At 48.7% G+C, this 16,073-nt stretch overlaps 1 protein-coding gene across 9 annotated transcripts in view; it reads left to right on the top strand.

Annotated features, from left to right (window-relative positions):
* The window catches only part of SIN3A (SIN3 transcription regulator family member A), a 60,900-nt gene that overhangs the window by 855 nt on the left and 43,972 nt on the right, over positions 1 to 16,073 (top strand). For 4 of the 9 annotated variants that reach the window (XM_043494607.1, XM_043494610.1, XM_043494609.1 and 1 more), the window contains exon 1: positions 5,202 to 5,621. The exons of 2 other annotated variants lie outside the window; for them this stretch is intronic. The gene's annotated coding sequence lies outside the window, so the exon portion shown is untranslated. Of the gene's footprint in view, positions 1 to 5,200; positions 5,622 to 16,073 lie in introns of those variants that run through there. 3 more of the 9 variants (XM_043494612.1, XM_043494613.1, XM_038418159.2) reach the window with 2 other exon arrangements.

Here is a 16,073-nt window from a genome sequence, read left to right as displayed (position 1 = left end):
GGAGTGGGGCCTCTAGCAGCCGCCGTGGCGTTCTATTGCCGAACGCAAAGTAGCCAGGCACCGGGTGAAAATTCCAGCGCCGAACCCCTGTTCACGCGCTAACGTTCCGTTACCGAACGCTTGCTACCTGCAGTGCACTGAGCCCACTTTGCGACCCAAACCGGAGCAGCCGCGTTCCTCCTGGTCTCGATCCATCGAGCTCTCATCTCCCAGCTGATTGAACCTGATTCCCTTTGCAAACATGGAGTTGCATCTCTAGTCTCCACCCCACCTCCTATGCCGGTGGGAGGGAAAGATGGACAGCTCCGAGGTTGGGCTACCCTCGCTGGCCCCTTTTCTCCCGCAAGCCGGTGGTCCTTGCCGCTTTTTTGCAGAGCGGCTCAAAATAGTTTAAAGAAGCAAAGGACTGTGAAGGTGGGGGATGGGGGGGCTCAAGTTGGTATGGTTCTGACCTGGGGAAAGGAAACATTGCAGAGGGGGCGTCTATCAGAGAGACAGGGACGAGGATTTAGGGTGTTGGGCTGATCTGCATGGAGTTAGCTACCGTGGCGGGCTGGCCCTCTCCATGCTGGACTCGCTGCCCGAGAGACGTAAGGGGCTTCCTTGCGCTCGTTATAGTGCTAGCAAAGTGAGGCCGCGAGTCGCCAGCAAGGCTGGGTTCTGGGGTGGACTCTGGAGGGGGCGGGAACAGCAGGCTGGAAAGCAAAGGAGGGTTCACGTTACAATTTACAAGGCGTGGATGGGGAGGGCGGAGGGGATTCTGCCTCTTCTCTCTCTCCAGCCTAGAGGAGACCCCACGGGGAGAATCCACTCCACAATCCTGCCAGTCTGAGTCGCTTTCCCCCTTTTGTGCTGAAGGGAGACTGCTATTTGCAACCTCAGCTATGCAAGCAGCGTAGCGTGCCCATACTGCATGAGACTGATAGAGTGAATACGCAGTACACACGCTCACAGTCCTTCCCCCGCCCCCTTCCTCCCTATGTGCAATCATAGGGCGGGATTAGCCCTTCTCCTTGGGTAGAAGAATTAGCCCCACCCCTTTTGCTTTATTGGCTAGGGTTCCCAAATCGCCCCGCCTGTCAGAAGACCTGGCTGTTTTTCAGGTTGGTCTCCCGCCCCAAATGGTAAAGGACTGCCTAATTCCATCAGGAAGAAGGAAGTTTTCCTCTCCTTGGAGCTGATTGGTAGAAATGAAAGCATTGGCCCGCCCCCTTCTGCCTCCAAGGGAGGGAGAATGGGGGAGGGGGAGAAGGCAGGTCCGGTGTCTTCCCCCATCCTCCCCCCCACGTGTAAGAGATCCGCCCCACGTGGGGCGCAGTCATCCCGGAAGTGAAGCAGCGCAGTCAATGCTGGGAGGGATTTAGGGACAAAAGGATTCGCCCAGTCAGATCTGCCCGGCAGAGATAGGGAGAGGCAATCCCCCCTTCCCCGACAATCCCTCCTGCTGGGGCGGGGGACCACCTGCCAGGGTGCCTCTTTCCTAATAAAATCCCCCCCCCACCCCACCGGGCAAGGGCAGGGGTGACTGTTTAGGATATTTTCGGAGGGAGCTCTCTCGCAACGCTGTGGATTCACAGGCCAGCCCCCTTCTCCTCTAGCTTCCAGGGGAGGAGGAGGCGGGAGAGTCACCCTAGCTGCGCTCTCTGGTCTTATATTGCTTGGCAGCAAAAGCACTCGGCGGCCCTATTTCCTCCCCTATGCCGCACGGGGTTGGTGTTTTGTTTTTTTTTTTTTTTTTTTGAGCGGGAGACAGCCGAAATCCAGCCTTGGTTTACTCCGGAGATCTAAATCGGAGACTGCACGGAATCTACCTGGCTGGATATCTGAAATACTCTACATCACTCGCTTGCGGGTCTCCTCCCCCCCCCATGCATAGTGCGCCCGTGAGGTGAAAAGTTGAGATTAAGAGCAAGGAGCAACAAACCTCCAGCTTGGTTGGGGCGGGGGGGGGTGGATGTTGGTAATGCGAGAACCTCCCCCACCTTTTCCCAATTTCTTTTCGCTCTTTCCAAGTCCCGTCTGGCGCCAGACCGTTTGGACTGCCTCGTGTAGGCAGATTTTTTTTCTTTTCCCCTTCTCTGAGCTCTATCCTGGAGGTAGAGAGTGTGGCCCAAAGTTTAGCACACCCCGCCCCAGCCATCCTTGGGCCAGCGTATGGGAAAGGGGATGGCTTTCTCCAAACATTTTATAAGTGTGTCTCCCCCCTCGTGTCTTGACCGGGTACCAGCTCCTCCCTTGCTGTGATTCCCCCCAGTCCCTGGATAAATGAGCCTCTGTCACAAGCAGACTGCTGGGTTGATTTCAGTTTAGGGGGCTGTAAAGCTCTTTGGCTGTGGATCGTATAATGTATCTGCCCTCTGGTTAGCTACAAATCTTGTACTATGTAGTCCACGAGGAGCACAGAGAGAGGGAGCTCTGCGTGCGTGTTGTTTGTCTACCTTATACTTCTATGTCCTGAAACGTGGAAATTGTGTGCAATCTGCAGTACAGCACGTGGATTTTCCCTTAAACCCTGTTTTATCCTAGTGATGCCGTGCTTTGCTTTACAGTGAGGGTGGAGCCCTAACCTCTCGTATGCTTTCAGGGACAGAGTTAACATGTAGAAAAGGGGGTACCTGATTACTCCATGCACTAAGGGGGCGAGGCAAAAGAGTAAATCACCCCAGTTTTTTAGGGACGAGTGAGTCGGTGGGACAGTCTAATGCAGAGAAATCAATTCCTTCCCTACCTGCTTTTACTAGGCTCAGACTCATTGTAAAAAGATGTGAAGCGAAGCCTCTCCCATTCGCAGGGGCTGCTCTTTAGAAGGGAGCCTCATTGAAGTCTCTCTCTTAATTCAGAACTACAAGTTCAGTCATGTTGGAAGATATTTTAAAACTAAAGCGTGCAAGTCTGCTCCAAAAATACTGGGAGCTAGTTGGAGGTGTGTCTGTTGGAGGAAGCTAAAGAGGGTTTAATAGTAGCTCTCACTGTTGGTGAGTGTGTACATCATGCACTAAAGAGACCGTGTGAGTGAGGGGTGCTAGCACTTGAGGATTTCTGAACTGGCTGGGCGATGCGTAACTTGCTCACCTTTTTATTTTAATTACAATCATGCCTCAAAATATGAATCAGAAAGTCACTTGTTTGAAACTGCAGCAACAGACAGCATCCTGCCACCCAGTACTATAATTAGCAGGGTTATAAGTGGAAAGTGAGGGACAATCTCCAAGTGATCCATATATTGTCCCTTTTTACACCAGGGGAGAGAAAGGAGTTGTGTGGGCAACACACAACAGCGGTATAGAACCAAGACTTAAAAATAGCATCATCCATATGCTTAAAACCTGTGTGCTGCTTTGCCTTGACTGTCCCATGCCTAATACAGCAGGCTCTTCTAGACAGGGAGGTGTTAAGGTCTGTGTGTGTACTCTTGACTGTATCTGAGGTACAAAATATACTTCCAAATAAGGTTTCTGGACAGTTTTAAAGCTTGGAATAGAAAGTGTGTGTAATGGTATTGGCCTTTGGGAGGCGGGAGGCAATAAGAATACAGTTTCATTAGGGTACCACCAGAAGGTATCTTTCATTTGTTATCTGCATGGTGACTGTTATTAAATGCCAAGAATTCATTGTGATTTACGCTGCTAGGGATTTGTTTTGACTATCCTCCTCTCCCTTGGAAGCATGGGGCTTGTATTGAATGGATACACTGTGTCACTGACTTCTGTAGTAAGGAAGTATTGAGGATGAGAATTGTACATCTTGCTGGCTTGGAGAAGCCTCTGAGGCAGTTGGTCAGTGCTCCACAAGTCAGCGGTGGTGGAAATACACAGAAATTCCTGTGTGGAATTAATAAAGCAAAGTCACTGTAGTGGCTAAAAGTAAGCTAAGACTTGGATTTCCAACGCAGTTATTTAGCGATGGGGTCATGCAACTTCAGAGTGCTTTTATGTAAATAAATGCACGCTTTATTTTTTGCTGTTGTTTGTTTGAGACAAACTTAATGCTTCCTCGCAGAAACTTTGGGGGAAAAGCTTTCAGACTAGAGAGAAAATGACATCTGTTTAATCCTATGACAGCTTTTTCTTCCATGTGAGTGTAAAAACATACCTGAACTTTATATTGGAATACAAATCTGCCTTCCCTATCTGCTTCAGTTTGCAGTAGCTCTGATCCAAAGTGTGCTCAACTTGCTCAGTAGGTGACCTGCAGTTCTTTGAGGCTGGATTCCAAATCCAGGGTTCGTGGTTTAATGCGACCACCGCGTACAGCTTTGGTGTTGTTTAAAAAAGGTGTTCTTAAATAGTGCCTGTTTTGGCGTATGGTTTCACTTGTTACCTCCTGTAAAGTTGCAGCAAGTTTCAAACTGGATTGATAGGAGTAAAAGGAAACTAATTACCTTGCTTCCTAGAAGGCAGTATCCAAGAGGTTTCATCCCAGTTTAAATTGTATGCAAGCGGATGAATCTCAGAAAATCTGGAAACTGGGAAGCATGATTGACCTCATGCAACTTGTTGCATTCATGCATTACTATTGCGAGTGCATAGCTGCTTAAATTTGGTGCCTGCACGTATTAAACTGGGCTACTGGCCGTGCGGCTGAATCTTGTTGCACCCATGCATCGTGCGTTAGAGATACTGGGCGTACCGCCGCTGCAGCTTGTAGAGTTGGACAGAATTGGCGCCCGTGCTGCTGCAGCTTGTTGCACCCGTGCATTGTACAGTGTTAGTGCACGTGCTGGGGCAACACTCTGAAGCAACATGGGTGCAGATACAGCGCATGTAGCGCACCCCATGCACTAGCTGCTGCCCCCGGCATTGTGGGCGGATTTGCAGGGGCACGAATCTGGATCCACTTGCAGATGTAAACATTCCACAAAAGAGCTCCCCAGAGAGGGGGCGGAGCTTCCTAGTGGCCGGAGGCGGAGCCTGAGATAGGGGGAGTCTAGGTTTGACCGACGTGCACCTAATCCAATCGTTGACCGGTTCCTGTAGGCGGCACTCAATGAGAGAGGAATGGAGGCGGGACTAGGCGGGGCTTGTTTCCTATACGGACATTTTTCCTCGGTCCCCCCCTTCACATCCCCTTCCTGGGGGTTGTGTCCAATAGGGGCGGGGGATGGGGGTGGGCAATGCGCTGTGATTGGGAGAGGCGGTGAGTGGCAGGCTTCGTACCCAATGGAGGCAGGGCGGTCTCCCCCCGGGCCGGGGAGGGGCGGGATTTCCCGGGGAACAGAGAAGCGGGCAGCGCTCGGCGGCCGCCGCCGAGAGACGGTTACTCCATTTTACCCCCCCCTCACCGGGGCCGACCATTCCTCGTATCCGTTCAGGCCCAGCCGTCCCTCATCCCCTCCACTGCCCGAACCGAGCAGCCGCCGCCCCCGCCCGGAGGAGGAGGAGGGGCCCGGGGACCCCCCACCCCGCCCGGAGCAGCCGCCGGGGCCGGGGCGCCCTCCTGCAGCGCGACACCGCTAGGGACCGACCCTCTCGAGTAGCCGCCGGAGCCGGGGGGGGGGAGCAGCCGCCGCCGACCCCGCCAGCGGCGGGAGGAGGGGCCCGAGGGCCGCCCCCGCGTGAGGAGAAGGGGCCCGGAGAGCCACCGGCGAGGCGCGATCCCCGGGGCGCAGGGGTGGCTTTGAGGTGAGCGCCGAGGGGTCGGGCGGTGTGACAGTCCCGCCGGGCGCCGCGGGGGGCGGGTCACTCCTTTCCCTTCTCGCTCTCCGTATGGGGCGGGGACTCGCGCCGGTGGCCCGCGCGCTTCGGGCGCCACCGGGGGGGGGGAGGGGAGCGAGAGCAGCCTCCCACGCTGCGTCTCCCCGGGGGTTCCCTGCCCCGGCGAGCGGGCGTTTCCGCGCAGCGGGCCCCCGCGTGCGCTGGCCACAGCCACCCCCCACCCTCCGGGGCAGAGCGTACAGGGAGTCCCCTCCCCCGGCGAGCGTAGCGGACAAGTAGCCGCCCCCACCCTCCCTCCCTCCCGGTCGGGTTGTTTTCCCGGGCTCCGGATTAGCGGAGAGGAGCTTCCCGAGCCCTTTCCTTCGCTTCGGATCACTCACATTGCACATGCAGCCCCCCCACCTTGCCCAGGGAGTCGGTGCAGCGGACACGGGCCCGCCTCCCTTTCCGCGACAAACTCCCTTCCCCTAAGAACCGAGTGCATGGAGTATAAGCCGTACTTGGATAGCCCGCGGGCTGCATCGCACTCCGCCCGCCCCCGTCGTGCCCCTACCGGGGTCCACCCCCTGGAATCCCTCGGTACCGAGTACATTGTACACGGGCCCCGCCCCCGTCCCTGGGACACCCTCTTCCTCTCAGTACTGGATGCTTTCCACGCTGGCTCCTCCCTCTCCCCATCTCTGCTCTCACCCTGGTGCCGGGAGGGTGGCACCCAGCCTCCTCCCCCGCGCCCGTCCGTCGGTGCTGGCGTTGCACGCTGGCTCCGCCTCTGGGGACGCCGCCTTCCCCGGTACACTGCACCCTGCTAGCTCCTCCCACTCCCCTTCTCCGTCCGTGCGGGTCTTGGGTGCATTGCACTCAGCCTCCTCCCCTGTACTCTTCCCTTATGGGGGCTTTGCATTTCGGCTCCTACCCCGCTCCGATCCCTTACCGGAGACCCGCGGTCAGCGGGTCCATTGCACAGAGCACCCTGATGGGGACCCACACCCTACGGTCACTCAGCCTCGGCTAGTTACACGGAGCAGTATTGACCCATGCAGCTGTTGCACTCCTCTGGCGGTTCTCCCCGGTTGTATCCCAAACGCTCCGGGGTAGCCGACTGGATTTGATCCCTGCAGCGAGGCAGCGGTGTTCGGAGGTCTCCTTCCTCAACTCTTAGCAGGGAGGGGGTAACTGAACGCTAAGCACTAGATAACTGGCTGGCGGAAGGAAGCTCTGTCAGCAAAGGCCAGTGGCTTGGGGACAGCCTATCTTCCACGTGCCTGTGATGTGTATCTGGAGGGTGTCCAGAGCACATCCATATCTCCAGCCGAGTTAGAGCTGTGTTGTCCACTGGGGCTCCTGCAGGCTCACTCCAGTTATTTAAGGGAATCGGGGTGAAGTCGGGGCTTGGGGGTGTGTTTGTGGGGGGGGTGTTTTGCATTTTGGGGAGAGAGGCAAAAGACTGCCCAGTGGTCCTTTATGCTTCAAAGTATCCGATCACAGGGGCAGGGCAACCAGTCACCTCCCATAGTATAGTATGGCTGGAGCTTCTGCATTAATCATCAGCCTCTTGTGCCTGTGTAGTCTGTCCTCAAATGCTCCATGTATGTGCAGAGCCAGCTAGGAAATAATTGGGCAGAGTGAGCATGCTGAACAGCAGAAGATGGGCATAGTTACTACAGAATATTCCTGGGTTGTTGTAAAATATCCAATGTGTAATACTTTAGTCTGGAGAATTTAAATCTCTTGTTAATGATGTACATTTCTATGGTAATCAGAAACCTCAGGTTTTTACAGATTAAAAAAAATACAGGCTGCCTTTTAGTACTTTACTCTCGCTTGATTTTTCATTGTACAGTTCATATTGTTTACAAATACTCAGGAACAGGGAGCTAAATAAAACATGTTTGAGGTGTGAAAATAAACTGAACTGAGTTGTGTTAGTGTGGATGAGCAGCTGAAAATGATGACATCAATGGGGTTTCTGCAGATTTTCATAGAACTTAACTAAAATCTTAAGGTTTCTTCCTTCAACCCGTTCATCACCATATTAATAGTGTAAAGTAGGGGTAGTCAATTATTTTTTTGTCAAGGTCCAGACTCCAGAGAAAATAATAATAATAATAATAATAATAATAAGTAAATAAAAAGATTTTGGGATCTGTTAAAAAGCACCTCGTGGTCTGGATTTGGCTTGCAGTCCACCTATTTATTACCCCTAGTGTACAGTAACTGTTTCGAGTATTTCCTGTAGAAAGTATTATTTTAAAATATAAAAACAATATTTTACATTTGCCACAGTTCCTAACAATAAATATACATGGTTAGGTGCCTGTGTTTCTTGTTCTGTTGCTACTTTTTGGTTTTGGGCACAGCATCACTTATGAGTAACTGGCCTATTCTGCTTTCACTCTTTATGCCCACTCTGAAGGGACATGAAGGGACATTTATTAGAATTTCCAGATTGCTTTTGAAAGAACTCCTATCAAAGGATTGTTGCAGTTTCTAGATAGAAATACTGCAAAGCTACGCATAAGAACCCTGTTTCAGAGTAGCAGCCGTGTTAGTCTGTATTCGCAAAAAGAAAAGGAGTACTTGTGGCACCTTAGAGACTAACAAATTTATTAGAGCATAAGCTTTCGTGAGCTACAGCTCACTTCATCGGATGCATAGAGGCATGTAGGAGTCTGAGAATTACTCTTAGAGTATTCTGCTACTAGCATTCATTTTTAAAATATTTTAATCAAGAACTGGCATTCTTCTCTACATGTATGCTCCTCACAATCTTTAAATTTATCAGTGGTCTGCACTGAGTGTATCAGTTTCAGTATCTTTGGGATTTTTTTTTAAACCCCTTTGCTTACAGTACATCAATAGAAACTGCATTAGGGTCTTACCTGGGGTTGTAGGTAACTGGGAATGGTATTATAAACTGTAGAAGCATTAATATATTTTGTGTTTGTCTTGTCAAATGCCAGATTCCTTCCTTGAATCTGGGCCAATGAAACACAGACTACAAAGTGTTTTTTTTATAGTATTGCCCATGTAGATATGACATCAGTACATGCACCAATATAAATTGGTATTTGCTTAAGATACGTGTGCTGTATCAGAGCAAGATGTGTTTTATGTGGACCACTGAAACTGTGTGTAAAACTGACAAATATTTTCTGTTTAAATGGAAGCTGCTTGAGTGACCAAATGTGTCATGAGGAACTTGTGAGCTTTTTGATTACCAGCTTTTTCTGAAAAACTATAATCCAGAACTAGTTTAGTCTAAGTATATTCAATGAGTGGGATTTATTTCATAGCGCTGTATTAGGCACAGTACCAACTGGAAGGGGTTAAAAATGTAATACAAATATAGGCTTACCTATATTTAAATAAAATGGTCAGGTATGACTTGTTTAGTGTCTGCTATAAGTGAACAAACTTATTTAAAAGAACACTATGTACAATGAAGCACCTTTGAATGAGTATCCAATTAAAGAATAGGGGTGGCCTTGTGGTTGTGGTCTGTACTGCTGTGCCTGAGGCCCAGGCCCAGGTTTGATCTGGGGACTTGTCTTCTCTGTGCCAAGTGTTTGAGTGAGTGATATGCATCAGGTATGCCCCTCAGCTCCTCACCCCAGTCTTGCAGTGTGCCCTGGGTTCATGCCCCCAGCCTGCATGTCCGCAGCTCCCTACCCAGAGGGCAGGGTTTCCCCAAATGCCTGCTCACTTGGGGGAGGGGCCCAGCGGGACAGAGAGAATCTGAGTCTTTCAGAGTGAAGAGGCATCCCCAGATGTTAGCTCATATGAGGGGCAGGGAGAGGAGCCCAGGTCCCCCTAGAGGGGCAGATGCCCTCAGATGCTGGCATACACATACCAGGGGAGAATGTGGGGCTGACATGTTCACCCACCCACCCACCTGAACGTCACCTCTCCCAGCGATGAGTGATGGAGACCATTTGGGCCACAATCAGAGCCACAGTTTGATTCCCTAGGTCTGCTCAAAAAAAGTTGGTAGAATCTGTCAACCTTAAGAAATGCTTCCTCCTCTCCACCCCCAGGGTTCTACATCTTGAAAACTTCTTGCTTGGATGACCCCAAATTTGGATCACTAACGCTACCCTGCATCCCCTTGAGGCATACTAAATTTCAAAACAATATGAATAAGCATGTGAATTTTAGAGCATTTGAAGTCAGCACAAGTGAGTTTTCACCTTAACTATAGCAGAGCTGGTTTTCTGCAATAATAAGGGCTGCAGTATGGAGAGGGAAAAGGTGTGTGGTTAGCAAATGATTGTATCCTCAAGAGTGTGACTGGGATTCAGTGGACTCTGTGCAAGGGTTTAAAGAAACTTTCAATAGACTAAAAGGTAAAGTGTAAAAGAAAACTGATGCAGTAAAATAGAAAACTATTAAATAATACTCTATATTAATGAAAATGTTTTAGGAAACAGTACCATCTTAAATGAGTGTCTAATGATAAGATTTTAGTCTAACAAGATGCCAAAAAAAATCACCTCTGGTTGAACTGAGGAATTGTCTGAAACTTGAAGTGGTATATAGGTAGCTCACCCATTAGTTGCGTGCCATCTCAGTGCAAATCTGTGAATGCCAGATGTCCTCAGCAAGGATGATGGCACTTCAGACTCCATCTTAGCTTTGACAATGCAGGCTTTAGGATAAAGTGGCACTGGTAAGTCCCTCCCGCCCTTCCATCCTCCCTCCCCCCTTCTACCATGGATGGCTTTAATTGGCCCTTTTATGTGCAGTATTGTTGATCTCGTGGTTAAGGCACTGGGTTGGATCTCAAGAGATTGCAATTCAATTCCCAACCCTGCCACAAACCTTCTGCATGACCTTGGGCAGGTCACTTAATCTTTCAATTTTCAGTACAAATGGAGATAAATACTCTCCTACTTAATGGGGCTGTTGTAAAGATAAATTTGTTGGTAACTGTCGTGCACTTGGTGATGGAAGTGATTATACACACCTAGATGGCATCTGGATTCACTAACAATTAGACACATTTAATTTTGCTAGCTGGAAGGACTGTCCTGGCTCTGTCTAATCTCATACTGCTTGGCACAGAGGTACAGATCTGACTTCCCAAACAACATTGGGTTTAGTTAAAATATTGGCTTTCAGTGAAATGGTGTGGAGACTATTGTCTACTGCTGCCACTGGAGACAAGTATTGAAGAAATAAGAGTAATATTAAGGACATGGAAATTGTTATTAAATGGTGATAGAGCTATACATTTTCCAATATCTTGCCTTGAACAGCATATGGACACAGTGCCATTATAACAAAATATCCCAGACACTGAACTACAGAAAACTCAAATTAAGAAATACTAGGCTGACTGGAGTTCTTGAAGGCATGTAAAGAGGAGAGAAATACAGGATGTTTTTCACACTGGATTACAACATGGAATAGATAGATCTCTTCACGTTTACTTTGCCTGCTGTTGTGATGTGTCATTCATGGTCAGGCCAGTCAGGGAGCACTCAGTACAGGCCTTGTTGAACATGTAGGTCTTGGAATAAGAAATGTTGTGTTGAAATTGGCATACAAACCAGTGTAGTTTCCAGGATTTATAAATCGTTTTCTGTCTAGATTGCAGTTTTGGTCTTCTCCAGCATTGAAAGCTTTTATGGTTGTTAAAGCCAGAGCAGAAAATGTAGGCCTATAATATGTATTCCTCTGTCTGGATGGGGGTGTGCTCTTGGTTGCACATTTGTAACTTTTTCCTCCTCATTGCTGCCTTCTTAAGTATTCTGAGCACTAATGATGGAAGAAATGTTTTTGTAGAAATTGAACACCATGAAGGTGGGGAAATTTACTTCTTATGTGAAGTTTTGATTCACTTTGTGTTCTCACAAATTATTACTGTGTAATTTTCAGAGTTGGGGCCATCATTAATTTACACTTTGTCACAGCAGCAGCTGTTAATGCCTCACCACGACTTTTCTCATCCTCCCTTTTCATGTCTGGGTTGAGGTGAGTGGGGTTTAAGATTGCCCTACCTGCATCTAGTCTGAGGCCTAGGTAAGATCCATAGCTGCATAATCAATGGGCTGCCAGCACTTCACCTTTCTGTCAATTCTCAACGTTTCAAGGCGTTCATTTAATGTCTCTTTAGTATCTATATTAGGTACTTACTATGGAACTGGGGACCATATATCTGAGTGCCTCACAACCTTTAATATATATTTGTTCTAGCAATACCCCTGTGAGGTAGGTCAGTGCTGTTTTTCCCATTTTTCAAATGGAGAACTGAGGCACAGAGCAAATAACTAGCCCAGGGTCACATAGGAAGTCTGTGGCAGAGCAGGAAATTGAGTGCAGGTCTTCTGAGTCCCAAGCACTAGCTAAGATTTCTCATTTACCTGCCCCTACCCACCACTCTTTCCATGGTCCAAATGAGAAGAAACTTTAAGTGTTTCAAGCTATTTTACTTTCTCAGGTAAAATCTATCCCTGTCTGACCCCCTCAGCTCTTCCCTCCCCAACTTTTTTGTCCCTCTGTCCCTTTTCTCCTCCCCCACCCCCCATCCCATTTTGCTTTCTTGCTTCCGCAATCCTTTTATTTCTGCTAACATTTTAAATCCCCACATCTCCTTTCTTTTGGATGTGTATGTATGTGTGTGTAGATTTCTAAGGTCCACTTGTTTTCTATCTATATCAGGTCCTCTCCTCATTTTAAGACCCTTTTCTCTCCCTCCTCTCCCTTCATTAAATCAGGTTTACCAACCTCATTCAGGCCAAGTCTATACTACACACTTGGAATGCATCCGATGAAGTGAGCTGTAGCTCACGAAAGCTTATGCTCAAATAAATTTGTTAGTCTCTAAGGTGCCACAAGTACTCCTTTTCTTTTTGTGAATACAGACTAACACGGCTGCTACTCTGAAAACTACACACTTCAGTATAACTGCATCACTCAGGGATGTGGATTTTTCACACCCCATAGTGACATAGTTAACCCCCCAAGTAGACAGCACTATTGTTGGTGGGAGAGCTTCTCCTGTGGACATAGCTACCGCCTCTTGTGGAGGTAGAGTTATTAAGCCAGTGGGAGAGCGCTCTCACGTCGGCTTAGCGCTTTTGGTGAAGACTCTCTCTAGTGGTGGAGCTGTGCCGATGCAAGTTTGTAGTGTAGACCTGCCCTCAGTTAGTGCAGTTCTATCCAGAGTCTAACATTTAAAAAACAAAGTAATAATAGAAGTATCAGCGTTGTACATATTATAGTTATAAACCTGTATAAAACCTTTTAGGAACATATGTTAAAACTTCAGACAGCTTGTGAAAAGATGTCTGCAGCATGCAATTTGAATTAGGACGTGAGGGTCATCGGATACATCACTCTGTATTAAACTGTTCCTTGTTATGCTTTTTCTAAGAAATCCTGGAGTTTGGGGATATATTGAGCTCTCCCATTTGTAAAAAGACAATCTAGGGATACATGTTCAGTATGTGACTACACAGTTGGCATAGCCTTTCTCAGAAATCTCTTACATCTTTGGGGATTGAGATCTTCTTTCTCTGTGATTGCTGTTCCATGATTAGTTCTTGAAAAAGAAATTCATCTGCTAAAAGATTCCTAGTCCTGACGGGTGTTGAAATAGAAGACCTTTAAAAATTACATTATTCTCATTACCATATTGATCTTTTTCCATTTTGTGTTTAACAACTTATCTCAAATCTGTAGAGCTGGAAACCAGTGTTTAGATCGGGGTGGGCAAACTTTTTGGGCCAAGGGCCACATCTGAACGGGGAAATTGTATGCAGGGCCGGGGTTGGGGTGCGGGAGGGAGTGCGGGGTGTGGGGGGGTGCGGTGTGCAGGAATGGGCTCAGGGCAAGGGATTGGGGCAGAGGAGGGGTGCGGGATGTACGAGGGGGCTCAGGGAAGGGGGTTGGGATGAAGGAGGGGGCTCAGGGCAGGGGTGCAGAAGGGGTGCGGACTGCTGGAGGGAGCTCAGGACGGGGTTGGTACAGGAGGGGTGCAGGGTGCAATGGGGCTCAGGGCAGGGAGTTGGGGTGCAGGCAGGGGCTCAGGGCAGGGAGTTGGGGTGCAGGCAGGGGGCTTAGGGCAGGGAGTTGGGATGCAGGAGTTGTACGAGGTACAGGCAGAGGGTTTAGGGCAGGAAGTTGGGGGGTGGGGTGCAGGAGGGGTTTGGGCTCTGGCCCAGCACCGCTTACCTAAAGTGGCTCCGGGGTGGCAACGGCACCCTCCCCCGCCCCTCCCAGGAGCCGCGGGGATGTGGTGCCGGCCATTTCCGAGAGCGGCGCGGGGCCTGTGGCACCACGGGGGGCAATCCTGCGGGTCGAATCCAAAACCCTGAGGGACCGGATCCGGCCCGTGGGCCGTAGTTTGCCCACCCCGATTTAGATCATCTAAAAGCTTGGAATGACCAATATTAGTTTCTACCTGTAAGCAGATACTTGAGTAAATGCTATGTTCTGGATGTAGAATCCAGACACAATCTGGGTTAATCTATTTCTTTGTCCTTTTAGTCTACAGTAGAGGCTTAGTGTTAGATAAAAGCCTTTTAATATAATATAAATATAAATAACATGCTATTTATGTTTTAGCATTGTCCTTCATCTTCAAGTCCTTGATACTCACTCTAGGTACTTAAATGGGTCACAATCATTACACATGTATCCTCAAAACAACATGTGAGCTTTTCCCTTTCACAAGGACATGGAGAGAAATCAGGTGCCAGAACAGCCCTTCCCAGGCAGATTCATATATTTTACAGGCTGTCTAAAAGATAGCACAATTGCTGGGATTTTTGCTCCATTATTGACTCTACAGTCATATATTCAACTAAGAATTGTACCTGCCCCGTGGAGGGGCCAGAGGCTTTGAAGTACCCTGTGACTGAAATTTGGAAATTTACAAATTCCTCAGTGATGCCTCCCTGGTCTTGGTCACACAATCTTCTTTCCATCTTTACCAATCACTTCATGGATGGGAGAGCCTTCTAGTAATGCTCTTGGAGAGGAGGAATTTGCAAAAAAGCAGGAGCTCATTGCATCTGCCTTTTAATGGGGAAAAGTTATTTGGGGAAGCACTAGATCAAGCCTTCAGGATCTCAGTGATGAAAATAAAGTCATTCCAGAGCCCAAGAGACCATATTTGTTTTCTCAGAATAGAGACTGGTTGGCATAATGAAGATCTCCACCCAGGCCTTGGTATAGGCCAGCATTCCAGAGATTGTACCTGACCAGAGCCCCTTGAACCTGTCCCTCTCCCTCTGAAGCAGACTTCAGCAGAATAGAGGATCACTGAGTGCTCTCTGATTTCTGCATGTTACTCTGTGGACTTTTGTACCTTTCTGCAATGTTACAGGTTTTTCCCCTGGCCATTGGCTCAATCTCCACAAAGAGTGTAGTGGTGGTAGAGTCACAGAGGAAACGTCATATCCTTCCGTATCTGGCTGGCTGGCTCATGAAGGTCTTCGCTCTGGTAGGAACAAGAGAAGCTGTCCAGGAATCAGCAACTCTCTTGATATGGCTGGGATTTATGATCAGATACAAAAAAGCAAAACCTGATCCCATGTCATCAACTGAGTTAGTATGGTGGTAGGAATGGGTCTTCTGTCACAGAAGGGAGTACAAACAGCAAGACAACTTAGCAGAGCAGATCAGAGCATCCTCCAGCATCTGAGCCAAGATGATGTCTTCCTTAATTGATCTAGCTCTGTAGGTCAGGAAGCATTTTGGTTCACAAGCTGCTCTCACGGTGGTGAACAAAGGAATGGGGTGGGGATTACATGTGAGGATTCAGAGTCTCTTGGAGCTCAGGCTGTCCCTGCAGTTGTGAGAGAGATGTAACTAAACTCAAAATTGGAGGTCACTTCAAGGACCTACGATTTGCGGTAAATACTGATGCCAGCCTCAAGGGTTGGGGAGCCACCCTGCAGTCCCATTCATCCCACATGGGAGAGATCTCTGCATGTGAACTGGCTGGAGCTTAGAGCAGTCAGAGTAGTGTGTGCTGATCTCCAAGGACCAGAGACAGGAGTAAGCAGTGTTGCCTGGATTGCCAGCAAGCAAGGTGGTGCCAGGAGTGGAAAGTTATTCTTATAGGGCAGAACACAATTTGTTGCTCACTAAAGAGGTCCATGTGGCATGGTCCCTCAACATTTAGTCTGAGCTGCCAGAAATTCCATCTGAGGGATTGGTTGCTTAGGACAGGGTTTTTTCCATCTAGTCTGCATTCTCTAAAGACCTATGCAAAGGGAAATCCTTTTTATGGATTCCTTAGGGGCTAGAAAAGATGACAAAGCCTCTAGGTCTTTAATGCGTTTGAATAATCATTTTTCTCTTAAGGAAACTTTAATTTGCAGATGGGTTCCCTTGCACTCCACTCCCCCTTGAGTGAAGGTTTATTTCATGGGGCATAGTCACTTCTTGGGCCAAGAGGAAGTTTGTGGA

This window comes from Dermochelys coriacea, chromosome 10 (genome assembly GCF_009764565.3).
Source record: "Dermochelys coriacea isolate rDerCor1 chromosome 10, rDerCor1.pri.v4, whole genome shotgun sequence".
In the NCBI taxonomy this organism is placed as follows: domain Eukaryota; kingdom Metazoa; phylum Chordata; order Testudines; family Dermochelyidae; genus Dermochelys; species Dermochelys coriacea.
Note: the sequence above shows the minus strand (reverse complement) of the source record. Positions and strands in the feature narration are given on the sequence as shown.